This window comes from Microtus pennsylvanicus, chromosome 3 (genome assembly GCF_037038515.1).
Source record: "Microtus pennsylvanicus isolate mMicPen1 chromosome 3, mMicPen1.hap1, whole genome shotgun sequence".
Taxonomy (NCBI): Eukaryota; Metazoa; Chordata; class Mammalia; order Rodentia; family Cricetidae; genus Microtus; species Microtus pennsylvanicus.
The window spans coordinates 20,024,160-20,042,945 of record NC_134581.1 but is presented as its reverse complement, the minus strand read 5'-3'; the positions used below and the strand labels follow the sequence as shown (position 1 = coordinate 20,042,945).

The window sequence follows — 18,786 nt, the reverse complement described above, 5'->3', positions numbered from 1 at the left end:
AGTGGAATAAATAAGATCCATTTGCATGCCAATATGCTCCCTTGAGTGGGAGAGAAAGGCCCAGGGTGGCATCTGGTCTCCTGCATACAGCCTGCCGCCTGCTTCCTCCCCGTGGCGGTCTGTATTTTCCGAAATTAGCCATGGCAAGGCTTTTCCGGACACTTGGAGCTCTCTAGCAAGGTGTGGAGCCTACTCCACTTTCTTATACCTGCATGGGCTTTGTGATGGCCTCAGAGAGCAGAGCACAGAGAAGTGATGCCCCATGATTTGGTTACAAAAGATGGTAATGCCCCTGCCTGGCTTTCTTCCCCAGGGTCATGTACTAGGGTGATACAGAAAGGAGCTGGGTTACCCTGAAGTTGTTTCTCTAGCAATCACAAGGAAGCCCAGATACTCCGCTCCTCCCAGCCCAGGCTGCACACACACAATGGGTTAGCTTCGTACCACACCTGCCCTCGGCTGCTCATCCAACCCAGAGGATGCCATCAGAGCAGAGGTGAGCTGTTCCCACTGCACCCTGGCCAGACCGCAGGACTCATGAACCCAACAATCATGACTGCTGCTCTGCGGCCCCTGGTATTGGAGGGGCTCATAACAAGCCACTAGAGAGCCACACCAGAGAGTTGCCATGCCTGGGGGAATGCATAGATATGCCCTCATCTGCCCCAAAGATGAGGAATTTAGAACCACTAAATAGCAAAGCTACCTAAAACCCCAGATGAGGGCTCTGTATTTTAACCCAAAAGAAGCAAACGTTAAATTCAAGATTAGGACTCATTTGCCTTTTGCCACTAATAATGCCAATTGCTATTATTTGCAAAATCAGTCTCTTCAATATTTTCATTTTTAATTATCTCAGAGAATTGCTTCTCCATGTGAGGGGCTCAGTTATGCATCTACTATGTGTTTCCATCGACGTTGGCAGTTACAGTCTGAGATCGCGAGGCCTCGGATCTGATGGAATCCAATATAGCCAATGGGCTCTATATCGCCATCTGCTATTGTGCACCAGGGGAAGGCAACCAGATTACAGCTAAACAGAAACCCTGGCCCGGTTCCTTATGGTGTGGCCCTAGGCAAGGGGCCCAGTGCTTTGATTCATCGCTAAAATGAAAATAATGGCTATTTATCTTGCAGGGTGGTTACAGAAATAAACAATATCTAACATGCCTGGTATATAACAGGCAATCAACATGTTTCCTTTCCTTGGAATCCTGGCCAAGCCTTTAACTAGAAGAAGCATGAAGACCCAGGATTTATCTCAGATAATATTTCCTATTACGACTTTCCTAATAGCAAAGTCACAGCCCCTCCTTCTGTGTGAGCGATGCTCCAGCACTTCAAGGCGAGCTCCAGCCTACACTGGAAATAGCTATGGGAGCCTTTTGTTCTGTTTACTGTAACTGAGCCAATTTAACATGGCAGCCCAGCAGTAGCTTCCCCCTTTGCTATCATGTAACTTGTTTATCTAATTTTTATTCTTTGGAAATTCCAGACATGTGTACAATGTACATGATCAAGCCTACCCCTCACCGTCCTCCCAACTCACTTCTGGAGCTCCTATTATATCCCTCTCCCAACTTCCTCTACTTATTTATTAGCACACAGAGTTCAGTTAGAGTTGTCTTTATTCTTATGGGTGTAGGATCATCCATGGGGGATAAGGGAACCTGGGAAACTGGTTCAAACTTTGATGTGGGAAGTCCTTCTGTATATGTGCTGATTTATTGGTTAATGAATGAAGAAACTGCTTTGGCCTGTGATAAGGAAGAGTAGAGCTAGGTGGAAAAACTATACTGAATGCTGGGAGAAAGAAGGCGGAGTCAGTGAGATGCCATGTAGGCGCCAGAGGAGACAGACACAGGTTGCCAGCTGGAACCTTGCCAGTAGGCCACGAGTCTTATGGTAAAATATAAAATAATAGAAATGGGTTAATTTAAGATGTAAGAGCTAGCTAGAAATACACTTAAGCTTTTGGCCAAACAATATTGCAAATAATATAGTTTCTGTGTGTTTATTGTGGGACTGGGCAGGACGGAAACCTCCGACAACAAAACTTGGTACCAGTGGCCACGCTTCTAAGGGAAAGTGACCCTCCCTCTTGCAGCTGCCAGTAATATCCAAACTTCCTCAGCCAGGGACAAGCACTCTGGAGCCCCTCCCCGTTCCAGCTGTAGGCAATTGCAGCTGTTGAGTTCATACATGCAATAATCATGTCATGTTCAGAGAAGAGCATGTCACGGCAGTCCTCATTCTCTGGCTCTTCCAGCCGTTCTTGAGACAGGTTCTCAGTCTGTAGTTCTGGCTGACTTGGAACTCACAGTGATCCTCCTGCCTCAGCCTCTCACGTGCTAGGACTATATGTATGAACTACTAAACTTGGGTTACTACCAAGGATCTTAAAAGTCAGTAAAGAACTAACCCTTTCTTTTCGAGGCACCTGCAGGCCTTTATGCTGTAGAAGTAACTGAGCTGAATTACTGACCACTTAAGGAGGGGAATGTCTCAGAAAACCTCTAGGTTTTAAAGATTTGACCTTACAATACAAGCAGGAGAAATCAAAGTTGCACAGACGGAAAAGAGAATCAGTGAACTATCTGGATACTGTTCTTCCACATGAACTCAGTCCAGAATTTTCAGGCTTCATTTGATGTGACCAAAAGACGCAGGGTCACCCAGCCCAAATCTCTTATTTTACTGGTGAGAAATGAGGCCTGGGGCAGTTGGCCAGCTTTCCTGCTGTCACGTATGCCTCTTGTGGTGGGCGGACTTGGGACTGGCTTCTAAAGTTTTCAGGCTGTCTCTGGTCTACCTCCCACTGGTCTCAGCCTTCTGATGGTAATGAGAACCGGGTACAACATGTATTCCTATTCTGATAACTTCAAAGGTCTCAACCAGTCCCAGACTTATCTCCTAGTTTTGAAGCTAGTTTCCTTGCCAAGGGAGGACTGGTTATTGTCTTGGACAAGAGCCCACCCTGAAGCCAAGGCCTTTGCTCTCTAGACCTGAAGAAGCTCTGTCAGTGATTTTCACTTGAAACATTCTAAGACACAGAAGATGACTTTTATTAACATTCTGATGGATGCCGTCCCTGGCAAGTGGCCATCCCCCAAAGAGAAATGACAGGCTTCTGTCTTCTACAGCCTACTGAGGAGCAGGGTCACTATTATATTCTATGACAAATGGGTGAGAGCCAAGCAAAATACATGTCAAAAATCCTCTCAAGGTTGCAGGCTCAGTCAGTACTTACCCACCCACCAGGAGTAAGCACTTCGTATTTCTTCCTTTCTAGGGACCAATGACAGTCTTTACATTTTGGACTGTTTGATTGTAGACTGACTATGTTGGATAACTTCGACCTATCTGAAGCAAGGTCTGTAGGCCTATGCACCACACAAATGCAAGGCAAGGGATAGAGGGGGCAAGCATTCTATCTGATTTAAGTCTATCTTATTTAAATCCACCTAAATCAAGACATTGATTAGGCACCCCATTGGGATTTGAACAGTTGACTACTGCACGTAGGTAAGAGAGAAATGACCACCGGATGTGGGAACTGAAACAATGAGCAAGATAAATGGGTTGCCCAATCAGGAAGCACACTGAAGTCATGGAAAGGAGGCAGCTGGAGCCAAGGACGGGGGAGGCAACCCAAGGCTGGCACGCTTTTATCGGTAGTAAAGACAAAGAAATGGGTTTGGGAGTAAGGGTGGAGATAGTTGGGTCACAAGGCAGACAGCTCTGACAGGCCTGTTCTAACACAGCCTGATGGGAATTTCCTTTTAGGAGTGTAAACTCTATACACCCACACCAGAAAGCAGGATTCTCCTTCTCGTACATACCTGACATGGGTCTCCCAGTCCAAGCTGTGGGAATGAGGATGAGTGGAGAGCCTTCCTCTCGACTGACTTAGCTGCTCCTTAGTGTGACGATGGAGATCACTTTCATGTGAAATGTCATGAAACTGAGTTCTACTTAAAAGCTAAATTTAAGCTTAGAAATGGACTCTTTGGAGCTCATATTTGAGGTTCTTGTTGCGTTTTTATTTGACAGCACTGCTCTGGGCTTTTGCTGCTCTAGATTTTCGTTGCTGTAGATTTTCAGTGTTCTAGGTGCCATCGTTTCCACCATCCAAAGTTACCAGCGTTCTGGCAGAATGCTCAGCCACCCCAGGCGCTGGCTCTTCCCGGTTCCATGGCCGCACATGGCAACTTACATACCTACCCAGGGTCCTCACACTGTACGTGGTCTACGTGCAGCATGGTCACACCATCTATGTGTGCTGTGGCTGCGTAAGCCCCTGCGCACACGTGCTAAATAGCCTTTGAAAGCCGGACACGCCTGCTCCACCCTCCTCTTCCACCACAGTTCAGACAGACCTGAGCATCCCCATCTCTTACCCTCACTCCTCTCTGTTAGTAAACTCTTAAGGCGGGTTCCGTTGTATGTCTTGTGATCTGTCCTTGTGCCTGGTAATTTCACTAGGTTTTCACTGCTCTAGCTTTTAGGGGATACTGATAGGAAAACCATTCTTTAAGAGATTACAACTGGTGTGTGTTGTTGGCATCTTTTCAGAATCATACATGTCTACGTCATCTGAGGAGCTCAGGGACAGTCTTTCTTATTGGAAGACACTCGATCAGTAAATAAAAGTTTGGCAGTCAGTCTGCAAATATGCCTCCAATTTGTGGGCTGGGATCAATCTGCCAGCTCTTCGTAATTCTAAAGTTGCAAAGGCATTGCAGAGAAATTGACTCTGCCCTCAAACAACAGCGATGTCTGACCCCTTAAGAATGTGTGCAATACTAGAATGCAAATATTTGACAATAAATGTATTCTCCAGTTTACATGACCTATTCTTCCAATCAAAACCAACCAACAAACCAAACAACAAAAACAAAAACAGGCCTTGTCCCACAGGCCTGTTATCAACTGGGAAGTTTAAGGTAGAAGGATATGAGGATAGCCTGGTCTTCTTTTTTTTTTTTTTTTAAATTTTATTTATTTATTATGTATACAATATTCTGTCCGTGTGTATGTCTGCAGGCCAGAAGAGGGCACCAGACCTCATTACAGATGGTTGTGAGCCACCATGTGGTTGCTGGGAATTGAACTCAGGACCTTTGGAAGAGCAGGCAATGCTCTTAACCACTGAGCCATCTCTCCAGCCCCCTAGCCTGGTCTTCAAAGTGAGTTCAAGACCAGTCCATACAACTTAGTAAGGTCATGTCTCAATAAATATATATCTTTAAATGTCTGGGAATACAGCCTTCATGGTAGAGTATTTGCCTAGACATATAAGGTCGTAGGTTCTATTCCCAGTGCTTCAAAAACACACATAGAAACATGATGACTCATACCAACCCTATCTCTTTTCATATTTTAAAGAGGAAATCACTTTAAATGCCCTCTGAACATCTGAAAATTAATCAAATACATGACAAACAATAACAAATTCATACATTCTTCCTGTGTACAAGGAAAGCCTCATGATAAAAAGAAACCTCCACTGAAGACTGTGAACCAAAAAACCGAAGCCTTTGATACCAATCCTATCAGCAGACAGGGGAGTCACCAGCCACCACTGTCTGTAGCCAGAGCGAAGCCACTAGCCAGCACTGTCTGCAGCCACAATGAATCCACTAGCCAGCACTGTCTGCAGCCATAATGAATCTACTAGCCACCACTGTCTGCAGCCAGAGTGAATCCAGTAGCCAGCACTGTCTGCAGCCACAGTGAATCCAGTAGCCAGCACTGTCTGCAGCCACAGTGAATCCAGTAGCCAGCACTGTCTGGAGCCACAGGGAAGCCATTAGCCAGCACTGTCTGGAGCCACAGTGAATCCAGTAGCCAGCACTGTCTGGAGCCACAGTGAATCCACTAGCCAGCACTGTCTGCAGCCACAGGGAGGCCACTAGCCAGCACTGTCTGCAGCCACAGGGAAGCCACTAGCCAGCACTGTCTGCAGCCACAGGGAAGCCACTAGCCAGCACTATCTGCAGCCCGGAGCTTCTGCGCCTCCCCCACGAGTTGTATCGAAGTGAAAAGAACATCCAAGCTTACACCTCCCACCTCTGAGCTGGAAACTGATTCATCTCAGAGACACCAACAAGCACATTCAACAGCTGCTAATGGCCATTATTTCTGCACACACCCCAAAGTTGTCCTCCTCCAAACTGCCATCCTGTGTCAGGGTGCTTGACCCTAAAAGCCCCACCAGAGGGTTGTTTTAGGCTTCCTACCGGGAACACAGTTTGACCAATCATGTTCCCCCGCCCTGAATCTGAATTGGATAAATACAGGCTATTTCATTAATAACAAATCTTTAATTACCACCTTTGCTTCATGAACTAAAATGAAGGCATGAGCTGCCATAATATTTACATAAATACTAAATACCTACCTTCAGACTGAGCAGTCTTTTCAGTGACTTGCCTTATTTTAAATTCCTAACTATTTTAAATCTGGGTTTTTTTCCCCCAGAGTCTAATTGGAATTCTCCCCGACTTAAGCCCAGATTGTAAATTCTCCCACAAACATCAGGTCTTCAGGCTGGCGGCAGAGATCACACTCCTCCCATTTTTGACTACACATAGCATCCGAGGCCTCGCCTGCCCAGGTCTTGCAGCCCATCACAGGATGCTCCGTCCTTACCCTTTTGCCCACCCTCACCCCTTCGGTTTTTGCTCCTTCCTCCCTGGACTTACCTGGGCTCCACCACCCACCGTGGGTTTCCATTCCCGAGCAGAAAGAGCCATGAATGCTGCTGGCTTACTCTCCCCACTCTGTGGCCTTGTTCCAATCATGGAAACATTCCTATGGCAACCAACAAGCACCCCCCATCTAGCTCCCCTTCCATGAAAGTTTTCCCTGTTTGCAAGGCAGGCATTTGGCAAGGACACGGAATTGCTTTAGCTTGCCTAGCAACTACTAGCTTGCTCCAACCCTCTTAATGGGGATTGGCTTTTCCCCTCTTACCTTTTTTTTTTTTTTTTTTTTTTTTTTTTTTTTTTTTTTTTACGATAAATGTTTTCAAACTTAATAGAATGTTTTATATTTTCTTTTTTTTTTTTTAACTTATTTATTTATTAAAGATTTCTGTCTCTTCCCCGCCACCGCCTCCCATTTCCCTCCCCCTCCCCCAATTAAGTCTCCCCCCAGCCCGAAAAGCAATCAGGGTTCCCTGCCCTGTGGGAAGTCCAAGGAACCCCCACCTCCATCCAGGTCTAGTAAGTTGAGCATCCAACCTGCCTAGGCTCCCACCAAGCCAGTGCGTGCAGTAGGATCAGAAACCCATTGCCATTGTTCTTGAGTTCTCAGTAGTCCTCATTGTCCGCTATGTTCAGAGAGTCCGGTTTTATCCCAGGCTTTTCCAGACCCAGGCCAGCTGGCCTTGGTGAGTTCCCAATAGAATATCCCCATTGTCTCAGTGTGTGGGTGCACCCCTCGCGGTCCTGAGTTCCATGCTCGTGCTCTCTCTCCTTCTGCTCCTGATTTGGACCTTGAGATTTCAGTCCTGTGCTCCAATTTGGGTCTCTGTCTCTGTCTCCTTTCATCGCTTGCTGAAGGTTAATGTTCAGGAGGATGCCTATATGTTTTTCTTTGGGTTCTCCTTATTTAGCTTCTCTAGGATCACTAATTATAAGCTCAATGTCCTTGGTTTATGGCTAGAAACCAAATATGAGTGAGTACATCCCATGTTCCTCTTTTTGGGTCTGGCTTACCTCACTCAGGATAGTGTTTTCTATTTCCATCCATTTGTATGCAAAATTCATGAAGTCCTTGTTTTTTATTGCTGAGTAGTACTCTAATATGTATAAATTCCATACTTTCTTCATCCATTCTTCCATTGAAGGGCATCTAGGTTGTTTCCAGGTTCTGGCTATCACAAACAATGCTGCTATGAACATTGTAGAGCATATACTTTTGTTGTATGATAAGGCCTCTCTTGGGTATATTCCCAAGAGTGGTATTGCTGGGTCCAGGGGTAAGTTGATCCCGAATTTCCTGAGAAACCGCCATACTGCCTTCCAAAGTGGTTGCACAAGTTTGCATTCCCACCAGCAATGGATGAGTGTACCCCTTTCTCCACAACCTCTCCAACAAAGGCTATCATTGGTATTTTTGATTTTAGCCATTCTGACAGGTGTAAGATGGTATCTTAAAGTTGTCTTGATTTGCATTTCCCTGATCGCTAAGGAAGTTGAACATGACCTTAAGTGTCTTTTGGCCATTTGAAGTTCTTCTGTTGAGAATTTTCTGTTCAGCTCAATGCCCCATTTTATAATTGGGTTGATTAGCCTTTTACGGTCTAGATTCTTGAGTTCTTTATATATTTTGGAGATCAGACCTTTGTCAGTTGCGGGGTTGGTGAAGATCTTCTCCCAGTTGGTGGGTTGCCTTTGTGTCTTAGTGACAGTGTCCTTTGCTTTACAGAAGCTTCTCAGTCTCAGGAGGTCCCATTTATTCAATGAGGTCCTTAATGTCTGTGCTGCTGGGGTTATACGTAAGAAGTGGTCTCCTGTGCCCATGTGTTGTAGAGTACTTCCCATTTTCTCTTCTATCAGGTTCACTGTGTTCAAACTGATATTGAGGTCTTTAATCCATTTGGACTTGAGTTTTGTGCATGGTGATAGATATGGATCTATTTTCATTCTTCTACAGGTTGACATCCAGTTTTGCCAGCACAATTTGTTGAAAATGCTCTCTTTTTTCCATTGTATACTTTTAGCTCCTTTATCGAAAATCAGGTGTTCATAGGTTTGTGGGTTAATGTCAGGGTCTTCTATTCGATTCCATTGGTCGACTTCTCTGTTTTTATGCCAATACCAAGCTGTTTTCAATACTGTAGCTCTGTAGTAGAGTTTGAAGTCAGGGATGGTAATGCCTCCAGATGATCCTTTGTTGTATAAGATTGTTTTGGCTATCCTGGGTTTTTTGTTTTTCCATATAAAGTTGATTATTGTCTTCTCCAGATCTGTGAAGAATTTTGATGGGATTTTGATGGGGATTGCATTGAATCTATAGATTGCTTTTGGTAGAATTGCCATTTTTACTATGTTGATCCTCCCAATCCAGGAGCAAGGAAGATCTTTCCATTTTCTGGTGTCCTCTTCAATTTCTTTCTTCAAAGACTTAAAGTTCTTGTCAAATAGATCTTTCACATCCTTGGTCAGTGTTACCCCAAGATATTTTATGCTATTTGTGGCTATCGTGAAAGGTGATGCTTCTCTAATTTCCCTCTCTGTTTCCTTATCCTTAGTGTATAGGAAGGCCACTGATTTTTTGGAGTTGATCTTGTATCCTGCCACATTACTAAAGGTGTTTATCAGCTGTAGGAGTTCTTTGGTAGAGTTTTTGGGGTCGCTTATGTATACTATCATATCATCTGCAAATAACGAGAGCTTAACTTCTTCTTTTCCGATACGAATCCCCTTGATCCCTTTATGTTGTCTTATTGCTATTGCTAGAACTTCAAGCACTATATTGAAGAGGTATGGAGAGAGTGGACAGCCTTGTCGTGTTCCTGATTTTAGTGGGATGGCTTTGAGTTTTTCTCCATTTAATTTAATGTTAGCTGACGGCTTGCTGTAAATAGCTTTTATTATATTTAGGTAAGACCCTTGTATCCCTAGTCTCTCCAAGACTTTTATCATAAAGGGGTGTTGAATTTTGTCAAATGCTTTTTCAGCATCTAATGAAATGATCATATGGTTTTTTTCTTTCAGTTTATTTATATGATGGATTACATTGATAGATTTGCGTATGTTGAACCAGCCCTGCATCTCTGGGATGAAGCCTACTTGATCATAATGGATAATTTTTCTAATGTGTTCTTGGATTCGGTTTGCCAGTATTTTATTGAGAATTTTTGCATCGATATTCATGAGTGAGATCGGCCTGTAATTTTCTTTCTTGGTTGGGTCTTTGTGTGGTTTTGGTATCAGGGTAACTGTAGCTTCATAAAAGGAATTTGGCAATGACTCTTCTGTTTCTATATTGTGAAAAACATTAAGGAGTATAGGTATTAGCTCTTCTTGGAAGTTCTGGTAGAATTCTGCATTGAAACCATCTGGTCCTGGGCTTTTTTTGGAAGGTAGATTTTTGATAACGGTTTCTAGCTCTTCGCGACTAACAGGTCTATTTAGATCGTTCACCTGGTCTTGGTTTAGCTTTGGTATGTGGTACTTATCTAAAAAAATGTCCATTTCTTTTGCATTTTCTAGTTTTGTGGCATACAGGCTTTTGTAGTAAGATCTAATGAGTCTCTGAATTTCCTCTGTGTCTGTGGTTATGTCCCCCTTTTCATTTCTGATCTTATTTATTTGCGTGTTCTCTCTCTGTCGTTTAATTAGTTTGGATAGGGGTTTGTCGATCTTGTTGATTTTCTCCAAGAACCAACTTTTTGTTTCATTGATTCTTTGGACTGTTTTCTGCGTTTCTATTTTGTTGATTTCAGCCCTCAGTTTTATTATTTCCAGTCTTCTACTCCTCCTGGGCGCATCTGCTTCTTTTTTTTCTAAAGCTTTCAGGTGTGCTGTTAAGTCTCCGATGTATGCTTTCTCTGTTTTCTTTAAGTGGGCACTTAGTGCTATGAACTTTCCTCTTAGCACTGCTTTCATAGTGTCCCATAGGTTTGAGTATGTTGTCCCTTTATTTTCATTAAATTCAAGGAAGACTTTAATTTCTTTCTTGATTTCTTCCTTGACCCAGGTGTGGTTCAGTAGTTGACTGTTCAGTTTCCATGAGTTTGTCGGCTTTCTGGAGGTAGGATTGTTGTTGAATTCTAACTTTAATCCGTGGTGATCTGATAAGACACAGGTGGACACTGATATTTTTTTGTATCTGTGGAGGTTTCCTTTGTTTCCGAGTATGTGGTCAATTTTCGAGAAGGTTCCATGGGCTGCAGAGAAGAAGGTATATTCTTTCCTATTTGGGTGGAATGTTCTATAGATGTCTGTTAAGTCCATTTGCTTCATTACCTCCAGTAGTTCTCTTACTTCTCTATTAGGTTTCTGTCTGATTGACCTGTCCATTGCTGAGAGAGGTGTATTGAAGTCTCCTACTACTAGTGTGTGTGGTTTGATGTCTGCCTTGAGTTTTAGTAATATTTCTTTTACATACGTGGGTGCTTTTATATTAGGGGCGTAAATATTCAGGATTGAGACTTCATCCTGACAAATTGTTCCTGTTATGAGTATAAAGTGTCCATCTCGATCTCTTCGGATTGATTTTAGTTTGAAGTCAGTTTTGTTAGAAATTAATATGGCCACACCTGCTTTTTTCTTAGGACCATTTGCTTGAAAGATCTTTTCCCAGCCCTTTACTCTGAGTAGATGCCTGTCTTTGTGGTTGAGATGTGTTTCTTGCAAACAGCAGAATGTTGGATCCTGTTTTCGTATCCAATCTCTTAGCCTGTGCCTTTTTATAGGTGAATTGAGACCATTAATATTAAGTGATATTAATGACCAGTGGTTGTTTACGCCAGATATTCTTATTGTTTTTGGAAGTAGAATTTGTGTGTCTCCCTTCTTTGAGTTGTGCTAGTGAAGGGTCGCTAGATGCCTGAGTTATTGTAAGCAGTGTTGGCAATGTTGGATTCCTTGGGTTGCGATTTTCCTTCTATTACTTTCTGTAGGGCTGGATTCGTGGCTACGTATTGTTTAAATTTGTTTTTATCCTGGAATGTCTTGATTTCTCCATTTATAGTGAACGAAAGCTTGGCTGGGTATAGTAGTCTGGGCTTGCATCCATGGTCTCTTAGCTTCTGCAGTACTTCTATCCAGGACCTTCTGGCTTTCATTGTTTCCATAGAGAAATCAGGTGTGATTCTGATCGGTTTACCTTTATAAGTTACTTGGCCTTTTTCCTTTGCAGCTCTTAGTATTCTTTCTTTAACCTGTATATTTTGTGTTTTGATTATTATATGGCGAGGGGATGTTTTCCTTTGATCCAGTCTGTTTGGTGTTCTATATGCTTCTTGAATATTCAAAGGAATATCTTTCTTTATGTTGGGAAAGTTTTCTTCCATAATTTTGTTCAAAATATTTTCTGGGCCTTTGAGCTGTGACTCTTCTCCTTCTTCTATTCCTATTATTCTTAGATTTGGTCTTTTTATTGTGTCCCATATTTCCTGAATGTTTTGTGATGAGAATTTGTTGGCTTTGCAGTTTTCTTTGATCAGAGTGTTTATTTTCTCTATGTTGTCCTCAGAATCTGAGATTCTTTCTTCTATTTCTTGTATTCTATTGATTATGCTTGTTTCTGTAGGCTCTGCTCGTTGACCTAGATTTTCCATATCCAGCTGGTCCTCAGTTTGTGTTTTCTTCCTTGCTTCCATTTCAGTTTTCAATTCTTGAACTGTTTCCATTACCTGTTTGATCGTTCTTTCTTGGTTTCCCAGGGTATTATGTACGTATTTACTCATTTCTTCAAATTTTTGGTTATACTTCTCATCCATTTCTATAAGGGCATTTTTCACATGTTGTTTAAGGGACTCTACAGCTTTCATAAAGTCAATTTTTTCCACTTCTTCTGTGTTATGGTGTTGGAGACCTTCTGTTGTAAGATCGTTGGGTTCTGGTGTTTTCATGTTGTTTTTCAGAATATTGGGTGAATTCTTTCCTTGGCGCCTGCCCATCTCCTCCTATCGATGCTATCTAAGGGGTCTTTTAAAACTGGTTCAGGTTCCCCTGCTGGCCAGGGGCTCCTCTTACAAAATGCCCTTGCTCTGTTTCCTGGTTCCTGCCGGGGGCCAAGATCCCTCTCACCCCTCAGAAAGGTCTTCAGGAATAGGACCCGGCTCCTCCTTTGCCAGGGACCTCCCCAACCGAAGGCCTACCTCTTTCGTTTAATTGTAGTTGGGCGATCTCTTCTTGGTGTTGCGCGCGGTCCCTGCAGCCTGCTTCTGCTGCTGGGACGGTTCCCGCCGCCAGCAGCCTGTGTCCTCTGCTGCCGCTCTGGTCCCAGTGGGTCCCCGCCGGCTGCGCTGGGCGTCCTCCGGCCGCGTTCCGCCGCCCGGTGTTCCGGCCGCGTTCCGCCGCCCGGTGTTCCGGCCGCGTTCCGCCGCCCGGTGTTCCGGCCGCGTTCCGCCGCCCGGTGTTCCGGCCGCGTTCCGCCGCCCGGTGTTCCGGCCGCGTTCCGCCGCCCGGTGTTCCGGCCGCGTTCCGCCGCCCGGTGTTCCGGCCGCGTTCCGCCGCCCGGTGTTCCGGCCGCGTTCCGCCGCCCGGTGTTCCGGCCGCGTTCCGCCGCCCGGTGTTCCGGCCGCGTTCCGCCGCCCGGTGTTCCGGCCGCGTTCCGCCGCCCGGTGTTCCGGCCGCGTTCCGCCGCCCGGTGTTCCGGCCGCGTTCCGCCGCCCGGTGTTCCGGCCGCGTTCCGCCGCCCGGTGTTCCGGCCGCGTTCCGCCGCCCGGTGTTCCGGCCGCGTTGCGTTCCGCCGCCCGGTGTTCCGGCCGCGTTGCGTTCCGCCGCCCGGTGTTCCGGCCGCGTTGCGTTCCGCCGCCCGGTGTTCCGGCCGCGTTGCGTTCCGCCGCCCGGTGTTCCGGCCGCGTTGCGTTCCGCCGCCCGGTGTTCCGGCCGCGTTGCGTTCCGCCGCCCGGTGTTCCCCCCCTCTTACCTTTTAACACACTCTCGGGAGCTTGCTGGCTCCTGAGAAAAGGAGAGCTATTAGTTAGGCCTCACTGGGCACTGGCCTGGCGAGCACACTGATATTGGACAGCCTGGAACCTTGCTATTGTCCCAAGGTAAAAAGATATCCACAAGCTCAGGGAAATGTATGGAGCATGGACAACTCTAAGGTAGTCCCAGGGACATTTCAATTCTTAAAGAACTCAAGAGCCTCCTCATTCTTCGCTAAACAAAGAGCCAAAATATCTAAAGCAGCCTCCATTCAGAAAACCAGATTTATGGGCTGGGGAGATGGTTCAGTTGGCAACATGTCTACGTTGCAACCACAAAGACCTGAGTTTGATCTCCAGAACAAAGTCAGTCTGGTAGCACACACCCAGCAGCAATGCAGAGGTGGAGGCAGGAGGATATCTTGGAGCTTGCTGGCCAGCCAAGCTAGCCAAGTAATGAGCTCTTAAAAGAGGAAGAGGGAAAGAGAGGGAAAGACAGAGAGAGGAGACAGACATACACACACTGAGAGAAAGAGAGAGCGGGGGGGGGGAGGGGTAGGGAGAGGGAGACGGAGAGGGAGAGGGACTCTGAATAAAACACCACCACCACCAAGGTAGAGAGCAACTGAGAAAGACACTTGAGGTGATTGATCCCTGGCCTCAAAACTCCCAAATCTAAAGGATTTATTCACCCATTATGTGCATATTTGGGACCCTCCTGTTGTATTTAACAGGTAGCATGCAGGTATTTCAACAGGTTGTGTCTTATTCTCTTGGTTTATTTTGGTAACAGGAATGAACATAACCTCAAATGACTAATGCTGCTGTATTCATTTTTTTCCCTTGCAGAAAATTCTATAAAGATCCAATACACCTATAACCTAATTTGGGTATCCCAGGTGAAATACCTTCCCTGACAATCTCTGCAGGGTGAGAAGCTTAAAACAATGAATTAGCTCTTGGGGACACTCTGCCTGAACAATCCCACACATGCCTGGTGGCCTTTTAGTAAAGATGTCAACAGTGGGTGACCGTGAGTGCTTGCTTCTCACTACAACACCAGGACCGGAGTGCAAGCCAGGTCCAGGAGGAAGATGGAAATCACTAGAAAAGCCTTTCTCTTGCAGCCAACTGCTCTCCACAAGAAAATCTGGGCAAGTGCTGCAGAAGGGGAGAGTGCCAAGTTAGGTAAGAAAGAAGCAGAACTGAGAGTGGGCATAGATAGACATCATGTATGTGGGCAGGGGTGGGCACCATCCATGCAGGCATGGGTAGACTCCAGCAGTGTGGGCAGGGTGGGCACCATCCATGCAGGCATGGGTAGACTCCAGCACTGTGGGAGGGGTGGACACCATCCATGCAGGCATGGGTAGACTCCAGCAAGCAGTGTGGGTGGGGTGGATACCATCCATGCAGGCATGGGTAGACTCCAGCACTGTGGGCGGGGTGGACACCATCCATGCAGGCATGGGTAGACTCCAGCAGTGTGGGCGGGGTGGGCACCATCCATGCAGGCATGGGTAGACTCCAGCAGTGTGGGCACGGGTGGGCACCATCCATGCAGGCATGGGTAGACTCCAGCAGTGTGGGCACGGGTGGGCACCATCCATGCAGGCATGGGTAGACTCCAGCAGTGTGGGCACGGGTGGGCACCATCCATGTGGACACGGGTAACCATTGCCCATGTATAATGAGACAGTGACCTCCTACCAGCAGAGAACCAAAGACCTATATCTTCTACCACTGACAGTTTTGAATTTCTTCTAGAAAATTTTACTCTCGTGGCTTTTCAAAGGACAAGGACAGACAGCATCTGGTCCTAATCCAACAACGAGACACGGTACATGTTTAATGAACAGTTACTGAAACAAATTTTAGACATGGCAGCTACCAAAGATGTGTACTGAAATTCGATCCTATCTTCACTTTCATATTCACAAGCTCAAATTGCTGCCATACTCATTGTTGACAAAGATACAGAGGAAAGGGCTTTCCCATGCACCTTTCGTGGAAACATGAATTAGTATAATCATTTTGGAGGACAATTTGGCAGAATTAGAGAATGCTCGCTAAATTCACGCATTCTATTTTTATCAGTGAATCTCTTACAGCATCTGATAGATAAGCCTACAAAAACAAAAGGATATTTCTAGGGAAGCTTGGTGAAAGACTGGAACAGAATAAAGCTAGAAAAATCTAAATGCCATTAAACTATAGCATATGAACACCATAGAGTAGAAGCAGTCATTCAAAATGAGGTGAGTTTGCATACTGATGAGGGCCGACTTCTAACATCTATTGCTGAGAATGTATACTGCGCATCAGAATCCATGCATTTGCATATGCACAGATGTGTTAATTGTTTATGTTCACATGTGCACATGTATGTGTGTGGTTGTACATTAATAGACTGTAGCTTAGAAGAGTAAAGGCTACAGATTACTCTTACTCCTGCAGATGAGGTGTCCTATGTAAGCTGTACAGGGAAGCTAATACTATGTGTGGTCCCAGGAGGCAAGAACCAACAGCCTATATAGGCTGTTCTCAGAGCTTGTACTACCAATGTGCTGGGCATTTTAAGATTTTATACTTTTATTGCAAATGAAAAATTGGATCAGGGACACACAAATTAAAAGTTATAGAAACAGCGACACACTGCAACACAGAGCAAATAAGCTAAAACCAGTGGCTTCCTAATGAGAGGCGGGGAAGTGACTGCTGATGCTAAATAAGAAACAGAATCCCCAGAAGCACCATCAGCATCTAAAGAGAAGGAGCCGGAAAGGGGATTCAAGAATTTTAAATGATGTTTAACCACCACAACCACAGAAACTTACCGCTAAAAGTTTGTCTCCCGGGAGGGGGAGGTTTTACTTTATGGAACGAGACAGCAGGAATTTCCCCTTAGCGATTGATAACTCAGTAACAAGAAAATAGAAACCATGGCATAACATTAATTCTTTCCAACTTCTAAAGGTTAGAGAGAACACTCCATTAAAAAAATTAAATTGCTGTAGTTCATTGCCATATCACTCTCAACTTCCCAAACATTCCTCTCAGTTTTTTTTTCTTATAATTGATGTTCATAAACCTCCTGGAAAGCTCCTGATACAGCCACCTTAACTGTCCATTGTTCTCCTAGGGCCAGGAGAGCTCAGCAAGCCTGGCGTAATGACTGGTGTGGTGGCTTTCAGGAGGGACAAGTGAAGTCACCTGTCCAAAGAGGGGCTCTCTCCACTTTTATCGCACCTAAAACGAGATGCTTCATTGAGCATCTCCACAGACTCCGAACATAAACTGCAAAGGACTAAAGATTGAATCAAGATGACAGACGAATTTGTATGAGTTGATTCTTTGGTTAGAGACTTAGCTTTCCCTCCAAAACTGCTAAGGATAGATTACAGACATTATCAAGAAGAAGAGAATAAATCGAGCATTTGTTGTGGCTTGAATCTGAAGCCTTTTCCGTAGCCTCCTGTTTTGAACACGCAGCTGCTGGTGTTTTCTTGGGAAGCTGTAGCAATGAGCACATCTAGCGGGAGCCGGTCACTAGGAGTGGACCTTGGAAAGGTATTGTCCCAGCCCTCGGTTTCTGCCTCTTTCTCTGCCTCCTGGTCCACCATGAAGAAAACAACCTCTGCCGTGTTTGCTCACTGCCGTGACCTAAGCCGCTCCACCATGCTTCCACTGCGTGGTAGACTGAGTCTTGTAAAAATGTGGGCCCAAACCAACCTTTCTGCCCTTAAGTTGCCTCTGTCTGGTATTGTGTACCAGGGGCATAAAAGTAACAAACACGGTGTTGGTATTTACCTGGAGTTAGCTATCAAATACAATGCACTGTAACACCCCTCAATAACTGCTCAATGTTCCTAAGGTTCCAAATCTCCCATCAGTCGGAGGTCTGAGTCTGTAACACAGATCTCTGGGTCAGATGAAGAGGAAGGTGGCAGCATGCTTCTGGACAAAGAGTCTCTAGTCTCAAAAGCTGTGAACAGCTGGGGACAGATATATTAGATCAAATGCAGTCATGCAGGTGTAGTCTGAAAATTATAGGATGCCAAAAAGCTTTGCTATGAAGATAAGCAACCGTTTCCCTTTTTGTAATAATGCTGAATGAGCTTATCTGTGTGACTCTGTTTCTTATCTGTAAAATGGGACAAGCACTCACTTCATGGACACAGGATGATGAGGAGAGCACAGATAAAATGTTCTTAGGATAGTATCTGACATATTGTGATATTCAAAACCATTAGCCATTTCCTTAGTCCAAAGCTACTGCATTCACCTAGTGCTGGAAAGACTCCAGATGGGACAGAATTCACAACTGTCTCTTGTAACATCACAAATAACCACAGCAGGATGGCTGGAATAGGAACTCAGAACACACAGCTGGATAACTGAATACAAGGGTCAGAAGGCTGACTCTGGCTCTCTTAAAGGTTGAATGTCTTATACCCTAAAAGGGAGATGTCCTGAGGCCGGTCTTCCTTTCGTCTCTGTGGCTGGCTGCTGTGTGGTCAGTGATGCAACCCCAGACAGCTGAAGCTGGGTGAACGAACAATGGATATAATGAACACAGGCAATACCTCTCAACATAAACCCCTTGCAGTTTCCATCACAACACTGACTGATATTGATATTAAAAGGCAGTCCTGTGGTAACACAGTAGGAATCCAAAAAGATATATTGGCACACATACATGCCTTGACTCAATAATTCATTCACTCAGTATTCACTGTGGGTTATTTGTCTATAGAAGTTGTTTAGGAATAATAAGGCTTATTTCCTGCCATTAAAGAAATCTGACCAAGCTTCTTTTTCTTTAAATGGGAGGGGGGGTGGCCTCTGTTTCTCACTCAAGTCTAGATATTGTGGGGGATAACTAATTGTATTTCTCCATGTTGGGTTTCTTCCAGGCAATTCTGCTCTTCATCCAAATGTTTAAGTGCCAGGATGTGTTTATTCTAAAAGAAAAGATGGAGAAAAATGGAAAATCTCATTCAAAAGTATTTAATTGTATCCAACAGTATATAAGGGATGTAGGGGAATATAATTAATGATGAGTCTTTTAGCAAGTTCGTAACTTTGAAAAGATGAGTGTGACAATACTGAATTATGATGAGTCAAAGAAACAGATTTTTATTAGAGTAATTCAAATTAAGTGCTAATAA

The 18,786-nt window shown here is 44.8% G+C and overlaps 1 protein-coding gene across 3 annotated transcripts in view; it reads right to left on the bottom strand.

Moving 5' to 3' along the window:
- Tmem108 (transmembrane protein 108) overlaps positions 1–18,786 on the bottom strand; it is a 279,477-nt gene that overhangs the window by 197,077 nt on the left and 63,614 nt on the right. Inside the window, exon 1 of one of the 3 annotated variants that reach the window (XM_075964819.1) lies at positions 6,708–6,835. The exons of the other annotated variants lie outside the window; for them this stretch is intronic. The gene's annotated coding sequence lies outside the window, so the exon portion shown is untranslated. Of the gene's footprint in view, positions 1–6,707; positions 6,836–18,786 lie in introns of those variants that run through there. 3 annotated transcript variants of the gene reach the window in all.